Source organism: Panthera tigris, chromosome B4 (assembly GCF_018350195.1).
Source record: "Panthera tigris isolate Pti1 chromosome B4, P.tigris_Pti1_mat1.1, whole genome shotgun sequence".
Lineage (NCBI taxonomy): Eukaryota > Metazoa > Chordata > Mammalia > Carnivora > Felidae > Panthera > Panthera tigris.
In genome coordinates, this window is record NC_056666.1 from 117,582,071 (window position 1) to 117,598,801 (window position 16,731).

Below are 16,731 nucleotides of genomic sequence, written 5' to 3' on the forward strand. Positions count from 1 at the left end.
TTCCCTTTGTCCCATTCCCTCCATGACTCATCCTTTGAAACCACACTCCAATATCTCCTCCTTAAATAAACCTTCTTATTAGGCAGTAAGCTGAGGTTCTTCCTTGGAGAGCTCGCTCTTCCTTGGACGCACTTCCAGTACAGCACTAATTATACCTTTCTATGCTATGATCTGTTACCTTGTTCACCTCATAATAGTTGCCAATCTTTTCATGACTCCCTAGCATCCAGCACAGTGCCAGCCATGTTTGTTGGATAAATAGATGGGCAGGTGGATGAATACGTGGAAGGACATACAGATAATAATGTTATAATAAGCTCAAGGCCATTCCACAGTTCAGATACAGGGGAGAATCAGGAGGGTCTTTGAAATAAGGATGAGGGATGTACCAAGCATCTAATACTACTTGGTTAATTAATACTAAGTTTGGCAAAATAAAGGAAATTAAGACACACGTTCCTTCCATTACAAAAAAAAAAAAAATACGACACTCAAAAAAAAAGTCATGGAAAAAGAACATAAATATCAAGTTTTTATATTTGTGAATTTGAGTTGAAGGTTTAATTTCAGATGCTTTTTGAGTAGGATTTGCAACTTTGCCCTAAGTTTTTGAATTTTGAAACCGTTTCAGGGGTTTTAAGCAGAGGCTGATCTTGAAATAACTTTTGACCAGAACACTGGAAGATAAAGCATTTTCTTGACTGTGATGCAGACAGCAATACTTTCTCTAGTCGCCAAATATTATTCTTTATCAAACCTATAGAAAAGTTTTCAACCTGCCCTAATTTTTACCAATGAATCTAAGAGACCTGGATTAAACTGCAGGGAAGATGAGAACATAAATTTCCTTCCTTTCATTCCTTGTAATATTAGGGTTTGTATTCTTTCCAGCTGTAATAACCTCTAGACTTCAACAAAATTGAAAACCTTTAAATAGCCTTTCACAACCTTTCAGAGGAGTAATGAAGTTTTAAGTGCTCACCAGGGATTTTTCAGTTCAGAAAAATCTAAGCAGCAGTAGATATTAAAATGTAATGTTTACCTCAACTCTTTTACAGCCTAATGGGTTTTTCTGACAGTGTAATTTTTAAAAGGTTGAGTTTCATTTATTAATATAGTGTACTCATGCTGGAAACCTTTCTTCTTTAAGGACTCTGATGGGAGTCTTATGGTGAAACCTTGGTTGAAAGCCAAAGGAATCAGTGGGGACAGGGCAAACAGAAACCTGGAAAAGGACTCACGAAGGCTGCCACAAGCAGGTTGTTTTGGGTTTAGAAAATGGGGGAAAGTCCTCTCTTTATGACTTAAACACTACAGGAGTTGAAAAAACAAACACAGGATGGAGAGCCCCCGTGTGCACATGATTATGAGTGTGTGAGTCATCGGAGTTCACGCAGTCGCTCACAACCGGAAGGTCTGCCTGGGAGATCAGCTGCTGGCTTACAGATTGGGGGATACCGTTCTCCAGAGCGGCTCTACCAGGGACCAGCGGGAGGGTATTTGGAAACCAAGGGGAAATTGCAGGGTGAGCAACAGGCGAACCCACACTTTAGCAGAGAGAGGATGTGATTTGGAAAGATTCCATTTTACATATTGTATGCTGAAACCAGTATGCAGGGAAGGGCTGAGTGAGCTCCAACCAAGTGGTAATAAAAAAACAAATGCCACTTCTCATATGCACAATGCCTCCATGTAGTTAACAGAAATTTGCAAGAGAAGTACACCAGAGTGAAAAGGGGCAGGATTTATTCCCATTGACTGTAATGTAGTAAAGCTATGCTCAGGTATACATACCATCTAGCGTGCTATTTTAAATTATGAAATAAAAGTGCCACTTGAGGATGTAATTGAAAATAATATTGTAAAGTAGAGAAGCTTGATGGTCATAAAGGACAGGTAGTTTGACGTATTCATTATCTTCACACTTCACAAATACTTGGATATGTATCCATCCATCCTCAAATTGGAATCTTGCCCCGATGGATAAGACAATCTCAAAAAACACAGAGCACATGCTAAATGATCTCTTTAACAATTTCATAATAATATCAAGATTCATTACAGCTACTTAAGAGGTATTTATAATTTTTAAGAGAACTTTTAAGATTTGGATGAGCAAAACAAAGCCAAAATCTCTTAGAATCCCAATGACCATAGGCAAATAATCCACTGTTGGGGATGTATAATTTTTCAGCAGGGTCTTTTTAACATCATGTCATGAAGATTTTTTAATATATCCTCTTCCATAACATAATGATTGCATAACATTGCTTTGATTATTCTGCTATAAAATTTTGATAAGGACCCAAATAAGAATCATTAAAAACTATTTCTCATTCTGTTCAAAAGCTCTGATTTGAATGATTAACTCTAACCCTGACTTCTCAGTCAAATCTTGTCCTTTTTCTCCATTTGTCTTGTTGGATCTTCACTCTGGGCTACCATAAAGTTATACAAGCCTTAAAGAAAGGTCATTATATTTTCTTCCTTTCAATTTCTCATTTACACCCATTGCAGGCTTTTTTTTTTACATCTGTTTTTTTCACTTCTTTTCCTCATCTAGCTTCTGCAGTCCATATGTTACCAAGTATGGTACACTGAGTTCTTCTGAACATCTCCAACTCTGGTGCTTACGGCAACTCTGACCATTCACCTGTCATGCCTTGTTTATGGTTATCAACCAACTGATCGCCTGTATCTCCTCTCCTAATTTCAAGTCATATTACCTTTTGATGTCTAAGTGATTGATTAATTCATTTCATCAGTCACTCAACAAGTATGTATTATATGCTGACTATGTGCCAGGCAATGTGGTAGACACTTGAAATGTGAAAAAAATAAGTTTACATCTTTCTTTACTCAAGGAAGTTACAGTGCAGGGGAAGTAAGAATATTAACCCAACAATTATAAGATGATCATTAGGGTCAGTAGGAACATAGAACAAGAAACACCTAGTCCATTCTAAAAGACTCAGGAAAGATTTCATCTTTCTAGCATAACAATATTTTTATGTCACATTCATATCAACAAAGTTCCTAACCACATTCTAGAGTGTAAGGTGAAATCCTCTCATTCTGGCTTCCTGACCCTATAAAATCAACTCCCCTGTAATCTGTCGAAACCTTTTTCTAACTTTTCTTCACTCCAGCTAACTCCTCTCCCATCTCTAACTCAGTTGTTGACCATGCTCTTTCCTTACCCAGAATTCCTTCCCCATTCCCTTCTGATTCTCCAATCCTAACTATCTATTCAGGCCCATATCTTTCATCCAAACTCCCCAACATGCCAGCCAACATTGATCTTCCTCTGCTCTGGCAGCCTAAAGCAATTATTATAATGTTTCCCATTTTGCTTAACTATTTTCTGCGTGTCCTGTGTCCCTAAGTAGATTGTTGGATCCTAGAGAAATGATTTCTTCATATGTTCAGTATTACATATGTCATATTATCTAAATAAATACACTTTACCAGAAGAGTAAGTAAGTAATTTTTAAAGTTGTTTTAAAAGTTTATTTTTGAGAGAGAGAGAGAGAGAGAGAGAGAGAGCATGAGCAGGGAAGGGGCAGAGAGAGAGAGAGAGAGACAGAATCTGAAGCAGGCTCCAGGCTCTGAGCTGTCAGTACAGAGTGCAACATGCAGCTCGAATTCATGGACTGTGAGATTATGTCCTGAGCCAAAGTCAGATGCTTAACTGACTGAGCCATCCAGGCGCCCCTAAATAAGTAATTTTATAAACTATTTAACTATGATACATACTCTTTGTTACTCACTTAGTATTTCGTGACTGTATCACAGTGTGTGTCATTTGATAATGTATTTTGTATAATTGTTTTCATAATTATATATACACATATAGTTAGAGACTTGGGGACACTCGCCGATAAGGAGCATGATGTGAATTCACGTTGACCATTTGACAAACACTAAAAATGCCTACTGCAGGGTGCCAGACCCTGCACTAAGTATTAAGGAGTAACTGGCGGGCAAGACTCCCATGATACCTACCTTCTCTGGGCACACATGGATAAAGCTCCATCTGGAGATGCTAAGGAAATGCATGGTGCTAAGCAGAATCTAACATAACCTAGGAGGACAGGAAAAGCTTCCCAGAGACAGTGACATTTAAAATATTTCCTGAGGCATAATAGGAGTCAGCAAAGTCATGAGAAAAATGGCTGGTGGTAGAGGAAACAGCAAGCACAAAGAGTGGTGGGCAAAATCAGCATGTTAAAATTGAGGATCTAGAAAAGTTTCAGTAAGGGTAGAATATAAAATGAGAGGAATGAAAGATGGAACTAAGGAGGTGGGTAAGAGTCAGATCATGTTAAAGGCTTTGGGTCTTAAGCATGCTAGGAGATTTTTAAGGTCTTTAAAGAAAGCGGATGGCATGAACAGGTCTATATTGAGAATGTTCGAGAGGCAAAGTGGAGAATGGAATGGAAGAGAGCAAGAGCGATTAGTTAAGATTAGTTATGAGACTAGTTAAGAGGCTGTTGCTATAGCCTAGGACGAAGCCGATGGTGCCCTAAAGTAGCCTACTGTGGATGAAATTTAAGTGGAAATTTAAAAACTATGTAGAGAAAGAACAGAGAGAACATGGTGTCAGGACAAAAATCACAGTCAGTAACTGGACTTGGAAAACACAAAGAAAGTTTCCAGAGTCAGACAGACTTGGGTCAAGTTTTGGCTTCTACTCTTCAGGTGACTTGAGCCAATTTATTTAGGCCTTTCTAGACCTGTTTGTTTGTTGACAAAATGGTGATTATAGCTGGCTCATGAAACCTAGGAAAAGGATGACTTCAATAAGTGAATATAGACAAATCTACTCGACATAGTGTTCAGTATACAAGAAGTACTCAGAAATTGTTCTTTTTCATTCTTCTCTCCTCCATGTGAGCAAACTTTGTCATCAGGAAAAGTATCAATTCTCTAGCAAAATCGTACCTTGATACAGCCTTTTGTTAGAAGTCATTCTGCGACAACTATTTAGCTCTGTGCAATCTACCTGAATGATGGCAGGGGCTTATGCACAATTAAGCAGGTCAAGTGTTATTGACAAATGCATTGGCATAAGGCAGGAGAGAAGAATGGAAATGAGGATGAAAGCACAGAGAGGGGTAGATGGAAAAATAGGAAAAGAAAAAGAAAAAGCATTGAGACTACAGAGTGAATAAAATTTATCACCTAGATGCTTTCTTCAGTTCAACTATAAATTTATACAAGAAGAGGATTTGCTTAGGGAAAATTGAAAATTTGCAAGGGTGCAAGTTTCCAGCAACCTGCAAAGAAAAATATTCTTAGTACAGCTAACTGTTTTATGGCCTAACCCAGATGGAACATATGTTTACATTTGAAGGCTTATTTCCAGTATTTATCACTCCAGTGAAATATTAATCCCACATAAATTTTCCAGTTTTAAGTCTCAGATGAGGAATTTAAACCTTGTGGCAAGATAGTGAAATTACCAGAGTGACCACATTAATCTTTTCTTCCGGTGATTGATTAACTGTGGCTTTCTTTTGGTGCACTTCACTGGGCTCTTTGTTACTCTTTGCTTGCTTTCTGTCTTGTATACCTTTGAACTTTCCTAACTATACTGGATCCATGCTATTCCAGCATCCCTCTCTTTGGGGGGATGTTCAGATCTCTAGCATTCTTTTTAAAAACCCAGCTTAGCCCATAAAGTTCAGGTAGCATATGATCTAGAATCAGAGCGCTCCACCCCTCTTCAACCAAGTGGACACATGACCCAAGCTAGTCCAAATAGAGTCTTTCTCGGGACTTCCTCATAAGAAAAGAGGCTCTCATTTCTGTGGTATTACAATCTGATAGGACAAGTCAAACACAAGAAGAGTTTCCTGCCTGAAACTGAGGCCAATCAGGAAGAAAGAAAAGCAGAGAAATAAAGAGGACAAGACAAGCCTGATGGTATTCTTTGAGCATCTACATCTAGGCACACCTGAATCCCTCAACTCCTCCTATGGTTGAGTTATGAAAACCAACACAGTCCCTTTCCTTTTGCTTCAGCTTCTTGATATTGGATTTCCATCACAATGAAAAACACGACCCCACTTTCAAATTCAATAATCTCTAAATGCTTGTATATTGATAAAAATGTTTACTAAGAGAAACCTGGAAATGTTTTATTGGAATTCTAATTAGGTCAACCTTTTAGTCAAGTTTTATATCCTACCTTTCTCAGAAATGTCAGTTTGACAGAACTTCAAATAAAGGTGCTTTCACTCAATGTGAGCTATAGGCGTTTATAAATGAGTATTTGTCACTTTGTAGATTCAAGATGTTGAGGAAGCAGTGTAGCGTGTTGGACAGAATACACACTTTGAAGTGAGTCCTAGAGTAATATCCTACATCCACTGCCTAATGGCTGCATGATTTTTCACAAAATGATAGCCATACTGAGCCTCAGAGTTCTCATCGATAAAAGGGAAGAGGTAATGCATCCTCACTTTGGGGAAGATTAAATGAAACCATATGTGTAAAGTACTAACTCCTTGAGGGTGAGGTACCGGCTTTACTCACTATTACATTCCCGGGCCCTAGAACAGTGTCTAGCTCACATTCAGTGCTTATTCGCTATTTGGATCAAACAGAAATGGTCTGGTACCCAGGGAGCATTCAACACCTGATAACTAGTATGGTGGTGAAGATAATGATGATGTGCACGTAGGCGAGTGAACTGTGCCACTCAGGGGAAAGAAAGTGACCTGGTAACCTTGCAGGAAAACTGTTGAAGATATCCCCCTGTCTAAAATGACCTCACGAAGTTATGGAGATTGAAAAATGCATGGCTTACTAGGATATTTCTTTATAGCCCGAGAACATAAACGAAAGCCATACTTTTTCATTAACATTAATGAGCAATGGTAAGCATGCACCGGGGGCTCTGCTCCATGCTATGAATGCAATGAGAGGTCGCAATAATAAGAATAATGTTAATAGGGGAACCTGGGTGGCTCAGTCAGGTAAACATCTGACTCTTGATTTCAGCTCAGGTCATGATCTCACAGTTCGTAGCCCCTCATTGGGCTCTGCACTGACAAGATGGAGCCTGCTTGGGATTCTGTCGCCCCCTCTCTCTCTCTGCCCCTCCCTTGCTTGTGCATGTGCTCTCTCCCTCAAAATAAATAAGTAAACATTAAAAAAAAAGAATAACGTTAATAGTAATAGCTAAGTTTTCCTGAGCAGTTCTTTGTGCCAGGTACTCCACTGAGTACTTTACATGTTTTAGCTCATTCATCCCACGGAAGTTCCGTGCCACTTGGCACTACTATTATCCTCACAATTTACAAATGAGGAAACTGAGGCATGGAGCATTGAGATAGGTTGTCCAAGGACGGACAGTGGAGCGAGGATTTGAACCTTGTTTTCCTGGCTCCAGATCCCACAGGCTGTCTGCTACTCAGATCTTCTTAAAGAATCCCCAGAATGTGAGAGCCAGATTTTAAGAGTATATGGTGCGTGCATACAGTGCACATACAGTGGCTACTATGCTATGGAAGGGTATTTTCTTTGTCCTAAAGATTGAATAAGGCATGGAAAGGTATACCAGAACCCAAGTTGGGTTTTCGTAGCTTGAACACAGGGCCAGATGTAGAAATAATGTGAGGTGTTTTCACACAGGGCCTGTCTACAGGCCCCAGGGTGTGGATGTTTCTCAACCCAAGCAACCAGCCCTGGCCTCCTTGGACGCAAAGGTTCCAGAATCATCCTTCCTTTCTCTCTTTATCCTTATCGCCATCACATAGCTTTGTGAATACTTGAATAGTGTTTACTTAATTCCTGAGAGAGGGATTGGAGACACTAATTCACACAGGTGTTGTGGATTAATTATCATTCCAGGCTCTTTCCCTAAAGGAATGAATCTAATTTCTTCCTACTTAAACTATTAAGTAGTTCTCTATCCTTTCAGATTTCAGTCTCTGCCTCTTTACTTTGCATACAGCTGGAAAGCTAAGCTCTACCAATGCTTCTTTTTCTTTAAGCTTATTTATTTACTTTGAGAGAGACAGAGACAGCCCAAGTGGTAGAGGGACAGAGAGAGAGGGAGACAAAGAATCCCGAGCAGTCTCCATACTGCCAGCTGCAGAGCCTGATGTGGGGCTCGATCCCACAAACCGTGAGATCATGCCTTGAGCCAAAACCAAGAGTCAGATGCTTAACTGACTGAGCCACCCAGGCACCCTACCAATGTTGCTTTTGAGCGACTTTCTTGTTTCAAAGCCTTTGGCTGCCCACTCACAATAGAAAAAAGTCTTAAACCAGCATTTGGCTCTTTCAACATCTGGCTCAACCCACCTGTCGGAATGCGTCTTCCACCATGACCTTATTATCTGTTTTACTGTTTCCTGTGTGCTCTCGTCTCTTCACCATTTCGTATATTCTTCCCTATACCTAAAACCTTCTTTCCCTCCTCTCTTGCATTCTGTTGGTTCACTTACATTATTTGAGCACTTGCTATAGGCCAGCCTCTATTCTAGGCCCTGGGAACATGGCATTCATTGAGTGGGACAAGGTCTCTACTGTCATGAAGCTTTTATTCTAATAAAGGAAAACAGTAAACAAATAAACAGAAGAATTTCAGAGAGTGGTAAGTGCTCTGAAGATAATAAAACAGAGTGATGTGGCAGAAAGTGAGCATGTGTGTGTGTGGGGGTGTCATTTCATTGGGTGTTCAGGGAAAGCTATTTCTGAGTGGATGATGTTTGATCTCAAACGGAATATCAAGAAGGAGCCAGGCATGTGAAGATCAGAGAGTTCAAGGGAGAGAGCTCAGCAAGTACCCCCGATATTCAAATATTATCTGCTCTTGAAAGCCTAGTTTAGACGCAACCTCAGCCTCAAACCTTCTCTTATCTTCCCACCTGAATTCCAGCCCGTAATACTTTATCTTCCTTGCAGTGCTTACCAGTTTATGCCTTGGATGCTAGCTATTTATGCACCTGTCTTTCTACCCTACTAGAATTTCCAATTGTGGAAGATCTGCTCTTTTTTTTATCACCTACAATGCTTAGTCCAATATTAATATGGAAATAATATCTCTTATTTTAAAATATCAATAAATATAATACTGTATCATATAATAAAAATATAATATACAGCATAAATGTAAAATATAATTTTTTATTAACTTTAATTAATTAACTTCTTTATATACAGGAATACTATTTTTTGAATGAAAGAATAAATGAACAAAGGAAAATGGCGGAATTTTATTTCATCTATGGCAGGGATGGGGAAGACAGATGTTAGGGATGTGGAGTCCTGGCGTGCCTCAAAAAGTGTCACAAAACCTGTGAGTGAGGCTGGCCCTTTTCATGGAGAGTGGAATTCAATTCCCAGTTAGCCTGCTTCAGAAGACAAAGTCCTAACTAAATTTTTTGGTTGTTGATTATTTTAAGCGTCTGTCTTTTGCTGGACGTGTTGGGTTGTTCTGATGTTGTCTGGGCAGACTCCAAAGCCATAGGGAAATTCTTTAAAAATCTGTATAGTCCAAAGCCTGGGCATGCTTTGATGAATTTAATCGTATAGAGCTGGAGGTAATTGTAGTACCAGTTTCTCAGTAAAGTTGGTATTCAATGAAAGTGACAAGCCTGACAACTTCATTAACAGCATTGACATTAAACAACACTGACTGTGTCTTACAGTTAAATGGGGAAGGAAAAATTACAATTTTGGTGCATTTTAATCAAACTCCGCCGGTAGTCTGCATCGGATCTGCCCTTGTAATTTTATGTGCTGTTTTGTTTTGTTTTGTTTTTCCAGTATGCTCCTCCTTTAAATGTTGCTGGGGAGATGTTCCTCTCCCAGCCCCCTCTCTGCACAGTAGCCAAGGAAGGTTCAGGACGGATGTCGCATATTGTCCATGATAGATGAGCTGCGAGCTCTCTCTGTGGCATGCAACCCGCCACTTGGGGTGTCCGACAGACAGTTGCTAACTTTCATCTGCGGAAGGCTCCCAGCCACGGAAAGATGCCCTAATGCAGTGTTTATTACCTTTCCAGAACCACTGTTATTTTTCGATATTTTCCACTAGGTGAAATGCTTTTGTTCTTGATTGACCGGGAATCCTGAAGAGAGAATTAATTTCACTTCCCCAATTAACCCAAGAGAATAAATGGGGACAAATATAGCAGGGAATATTTTAGGAGAGAGAGGATGACACAGGGTCATGTTTTAGCAACAAATGCAGTTCAAGGTTTAAAAATACAGCTGAGTTTGAGTCAAAGGTCTTGTTGAAATCACATCTTTTTCAAGTGGTGTGAATATAAGTCTTTTAAAATACTAGAAGGGATTTTTTTATTTTTTTTCATTTCTTGTATTTATGTTATGTTTATGACAATAACTTATTTAGCATGAAATCACCATTTTGACACTTTTCCTTTGAAATGTCTTTATTTCATACATTTTATTTCTTGTTGATGTTTTGAAAAATTGTCTTCCTGACTGCGTTCTGTGGGTGGGCGCTTCTGTGTGATGTTTAACAAATACTTTTTAAAGGGACATTGTAAAATAATCCCACATCCAAAGTTCATTTTTAAAGTTGCCCCACCCAACTTTGTATAGAGTTTTAAGTTTTATTCTTCCATTATTATCCTTTTTGCAACACAGCACTTTTTTTTCAACACGGCAGCAACCTTTGACATTGAGCCCTGCCTGAGCCTGATCACATGCCCAAAATTGGTAGTAATGAATCCGATTCTCAGGTAGAGTGGAGCTGTCACCTAATTTCCCTGCGACACGGTGTCAGATGGATAATGCCAATGTGTCACAATGACACAGGTGGGTCCTCGCTATTGGGATATGACACAATTTTAAGCATGCTCATGTCAAAAGGACAGTGTTTGGCTTCCATCAAGGCAAGGCATGTTCTTATATAAAATATAAATTTTATGTTCAAATAAAACACATGGGAAGAAAATGTCTGTGTGAAATCTCTTTTTGCCTTTGTGCATTTTCTCTCTTACCCTCTGAAGGGTTCCCATAGGACTAGCACTAAGCTTCTCTTCATTAGAACCCAGATTTCAATTTAAATTTTAATTAGAATAGATGACTAGAATACTTACCATTCTCTGTAGTTTCTGCATGGAGCTAATCATCATCTAGAAGCATGTCCCATGTTTTCATAAAAAGATTGGGATCTTATTCTACAAAGATTTACTGCTATCCATAAAATTATTTTATACCCCATCACACCACTATTTCTGTGGATGAGTCAGGTTTGGAAGAAAATATTGTTTCTCCATTTATATATTAACAAAATCCAGTAGAAAACTTGATTTTAAATGTGTACAAACCTTCAATATTTGTAAGATCATAGCTTTACTAACAAACATCTCATGAACCCCTGGACTTTCCCCTCAGCATTTCAAGTGTGTGATTTTTAGAATTTTTTTAATGTTTATTTATTTTTGAGAGAGAGAGAGAGACAAGGTACAAGCAGGGGAGGGGCAGAGAGAGAGGGAGCAGGGACACAGAATCTGAAGCAGGCTCCAGGCTCGGAGCTGTCAGTACAGCTCTCCCATGATGTCAGCGTAGCTGTCCTGTGATGTGGGGCTCGAACTCACGAACCGCGAGATCATGAATGAGCCGAAGTTGCACACTTAACCGACTGAGTCTCCCAGGCACCCTTCAAGTGTAATTTTTAATACCGTAATAATTTCTACAAACTAAAAAGGATATGTTAGTAATCATATAATACCAAAACTATTCTATACCCCAAACTGGTTTCATGTTAATAATTATAGATCTGAGTTATCATTTTTAATGACACCTAAGTTTTTTTCACTTTGGAGTTCACAAAACAATTGCATTTGGTCAGCCATTCATCCATTCAACAAATATCTATTGAGCTTGTACTCTGTGCCAAATACTGTTCTAGATTTGGAGTGTGGGAGGTGGATTCAGCAGTGAATAATGCTGGCAAGGCCTAATTGCACGCAGTTTACATATTCTCAGCTACTTAGGAATAGGAGTAGAAAAGGTACCAATTTCCAGATTTCATCCACGGAAGGAGTCAGGAGCAAAAAGCTATGTGACACAGCTGATGAGGGGCCAGGCTGTGACTTACACCTATGGTGTCCCCACTCCAAAACCAACGTATTAGATTACCAGTAAAAATAGGAAAGGACTATAAGACTTTCTTCAAGACAGTTCTTTTTTCCTACATGACTAGTAAAGGTCAAATCTACTTTAAAAATCACAACTATTGATAGAAATTCGAGTGTAAAAGAAAATCAGAAAGAGACATAGCTATCCTTTGACACACCAAATGCTTCATTTTCTCTTAGCTAGTGTGTTCCCTCCAAAACGAAGACAGTTTGGTCATTCCTTTTCATTATAGAAGTTATGCGTGCTGTTTGTTATGGACTGAATGTTTGTGTCCCACAGATATCATATGTGAAAGCTCTAACCCACACTATGATGGTGTTTGGTGATAGGGCCTTTGACAGGTAGTTAGGTTTATTTACTTATTTTGAAACAGAAAGAGCGTGAGCAGGGGGACGGGCAGAGAGAGAGAGGAGAGAGAATCCCAAGCAGACTCTGAACTGTCTGATGTGAGATTTGATCCCACAAACCGTGAGATCATGACCTGAGCCAAAATCAAAAGTTGGACGCTTAACTGAGTTAGGCACCCTGACAGGTACCCTGGCACCCTGACAGGTAGTTAGGTTTAGATAAGGTCAGGTGAATGGGGCCCCAATGATGCAAGTAATGTCTTCATAAGAGGAAGAGAGACCAGAACTTGCTCTCTAGTGCTTACTCTCTCCCCCTCACTCTCTTCTTCACGTGAAGACAGCGAAAAGTGGCTGTCTACAAGCCAGGAAGAGAGAGAACCTTCCCACGAGTCGATTATTATTGATGTTTTTGTTTTTGCTTTTGTTTTGTTTTGTTTTGTTTTGTTTTGTTTTTTTTACCTATTACCTTAGTCTTGAACTTCTCAGCCTCCAGAACTGGGAGAAATAGATGTCCACTGTGTAAGTCACCTAATCTATTTATTTTGTTTTAGCAGCCCAGGTAGGTTAATACAGTTATAAAAGAGAAGACGACATACTAAAAAGAACAGAGAAAAAGTAAAAATCATACAGTTTCACCATCCAGATATAACCATTATTGCTCTATCTCTATCTCTATCTATATTTATTATAATCATCAAAATGTGATCAAACTATACATGTTGTTCTGTAACCCAAAAGCATAATAATATAGATGAGAGTGTTCATTTTCAATGATTGTATAGCGTTCCATTCTGAATATATATCATAATGTATTGAATCAATATCCTTTTAATGGACATTTCAATAGTTTGCATTTTAACTCTTATAAACAGCTAAAAATTTACATCCTTGCATAAAGATCTTTACCTATTTGTCCATCGATTGTCTTGGGATAAATTGTTGGGGGCAGAATTGATTGGGTGTAATGGTGGACACATTTAATAAATCATATATGCCTCAGTTTATAATTTTTACCAAAAAGGTATAAGGGTGACAATTCCTCATGCTCTTTTCTTTTTTTAATCTTCGACAATATGATAAGCAAAGGAAAAATAGTATCTCAATGTTGTTATTTTTATTTCATTCTTTTCCAATTAACAAATTAATATTTATGTATTATGGAGAATTGAGAAAACTATGTAAATTCACAAAAAATAAAATTCATTCAATAATCCTATATCCAAGAGGTAAACATTATCAACATTTTACCATATTATCCTTACATTATTAAAAATTTTTAAATGTCTATAATTTTTCAGCAAAATTGGGATCATACTGTAAACAAGCTTTTTTGTTCTTCATTTTGCAAAGTAGACCTTTTTATTGTAAAGATTAAATATACAAAGAAAAGCATATAAATCATAATCAATACATTTTCACAAAGTGAACACACCTATGTAGCCACCATCCAGGCCAAAAAAAGAACATTACCAGCACCCCTCAACCCCATCAGAAATCTCCCTTGATCTTATTAGTCACACCTACACACCACCTAAAATAAAATTTTAATGTTTATTTATTTTTGAGAGAGAGAGAGAGACAGTGCAAGTGGGGGGAGGGACAGAGACAGAGGGAGACACAGAATCTGAAGCAGGCTCCAGGATCTGAGCCATCAGCACAGAGCCGGACGCAGGGCTCCAACCCACAAACCATGAGATCATGACCTGAGCTGAAGTCAGAGGCTTAACCAACTGAGCAACCCAGGTGCCCCACATGGCTTCCTCATTCTTGATTTAATTGCTTATCTTTACGGATACATTTCCAGTATGTTCTTGAAAAAAGATTGATATGAAGTACTTTTTTGAGACCGTACAGGTTGGAAATCATTTTCTCTTTGAATTATGAGAGCGTTCCTCCATTTTGTCTAGTCTACCATGCTGCTAGTGTGAAGTCCAATTCCATTCTCATTCCTGATCCTCTCAGGGTTGTGAAACTCTATGATAGCCTGCCTTCATGTATACTCTGTCCCATTCTCTGCACGGACACTCAGTTGGTTCTTTCAGTAAGTGTACACGTGTCCTTCAATTCCAGAAAACGTTCGTCATTATTTCCTTTATCATTTCTTTCCCTTCATTTCTTTTTATTTCTTTTTAGTTTATTTATTTATTTATTTTGGAGAGAGAGAGAGAGAGAGAGAGATCATGTGCACGGTGGGCAGAGAGAGAGGGAGACAGAATCCCAAGCAGGCTCTGCACTGCTAGCACAGAGCCCAACGCTGGGCTGGGCATGAACCGTGAGATCGTGACCTGAGCCAAAATCAAGAGTCAGATGCTTAACAGATTGAGCCACCCAGGTGCCCCTCCCTTCATTCCTATTCTCTCATTTTAGAACTTCTATTGACAAGAAGCTGAGCATATTTAGTTTGTATTTTGTCTTAACTCTTGGGAATCTGCTGAATTTTATCTACGACTTTCATTTGTGTTTGCTCTTCTTCTTGGGAGATTGTCTTAACTTTATCTACAACTTCTCTATTGATTTTTTTTTTTAAATATTGTGCTGATTTGTTTTCAATGTCCAAGAGTTCTTTCTGGTTTTTGTATTTTTTAATAGCATCCGCCTCTTTCATTTATTTGAGGAAATCATTTATAATTTTTTGTTTTACTCCCTACATTTTGTTTATTTCCTTTAAGTTCCCTTTTAGTCTGCTTCTCTGTTTTGATCCCTTTCTATAATTAGAGACTTTCCTCAAAATCTGCTAATCATTGACTCTGCTCATATCTAAAAGTAAAGCACGAAAAAGCTATACATTCACAGGTCAGTTTGATGGTTGGTAGATTTCATTGTAAGGATTCTGGGAGTGGTGTTGGGTGAGCCTGGAATGTCAACATCTATAGGTTTTTATTTTGGGGAGATTCTGTTTCTGTAAAGAGGACTCCTTATCTTTCCTGGAGGGTGTATCCTTATAACCAAAATTCTGTAAGCAGAGCTTTGGAAGGTGTTGCTTTTCTTACCATTGAATATATATTCACTGGATCTCTATTCCCATCTCCTTCCTTTACCAACTCCACTGTGTCTACGTCACTGAGAACTGAACTTTTATGGTTAAAAGTTTCCTGTCTGGGAAAAAAAAAAAAAGTAGTCACTTCGTACTTGGAGTGAGAGAGTGAATCTGGGAGTTCTAACTGATCCTTTTACAACCACTCCTCATATTTTTCAGTCCCATCTTTAGCCCCTACTTTTAGAGGTACCTAGTGTCTTCAATTCCTGAGACTTCCTGGGAATTGCTGACAATAGGTTTCTTCTCTGACTTTCTCCTTTGAGAGTTATTAGAAGGTTTCTGTTTTCTCTGTGCTGCTAATTCTGTCCATACCAGTCCTTTGCTTTCTGTTTTGCAGGATTGCTTACATTCTCAGATAGTACTGCCTGTTCTCTACATCTTTAGGGATTTGAAATGCTTTTTATTCATTTACAGATCTGAAAAATCAGTCTTTAGTGGCTCAAGAAGAGATACTCATGGTAATTATGTAGGAATTATGCCTTCTCCTGCCCCTGAGATGGCTGCATTGGCCCTCCAGGACCCATAGGCGTTCTACCAATCCAGCCTTTCCACTTACCCAGGTGATATTGGACAAGTCATTAACCTTTCTTTTTTTTTTTTTTTAACATTTTTATTTATTTTTGAGAGACGGAGTGAGAATGAGCTCAAGCGGTGGAAGGGGCAGAGAGAGGGAGACACAGAATCCAAAGCAAGCTCCAGGCTCTGAGCTGTCAGCACAGAGCCCGACGCAGGGCTTTGAACCCATGAACTGTGAGATCGTGACCTGAGCTGAAGTCAGACACTCGACTGACTGAATCACCCAGGCGCCCCAGTCATTAACCTTTCTGAGCTTCTGTTTCTTTCTCAATGAAACTGAATGATAATTTCTATCTCCTTGGGTGTTGTGAGAATTAAATCAGATAGTGCACACATAATATTTAACACATTGGCTATAAGTAGCTCAGTGAATGTTCTAGCAGTTCTTATTTTAATTATTAGTAGTATTATTATCATTATCATGATCAATGGCACAATAGCAAAAACGTCTTGGACTTAATCTCACAACAACTTGCTATAGTGGTAGAAATGCGAAAGCAAGAATCAAAATCATGTTGTCCAGAGTATATCACTATTTGTGTTAAAAAGCCTTATACAAGTGAGCATAGAGACATTTGATGGAAGTCAGTACAACCATCCCTTTCCTTATTTAGAAGTCCAGCAGTTTGCAAACATTTTTAT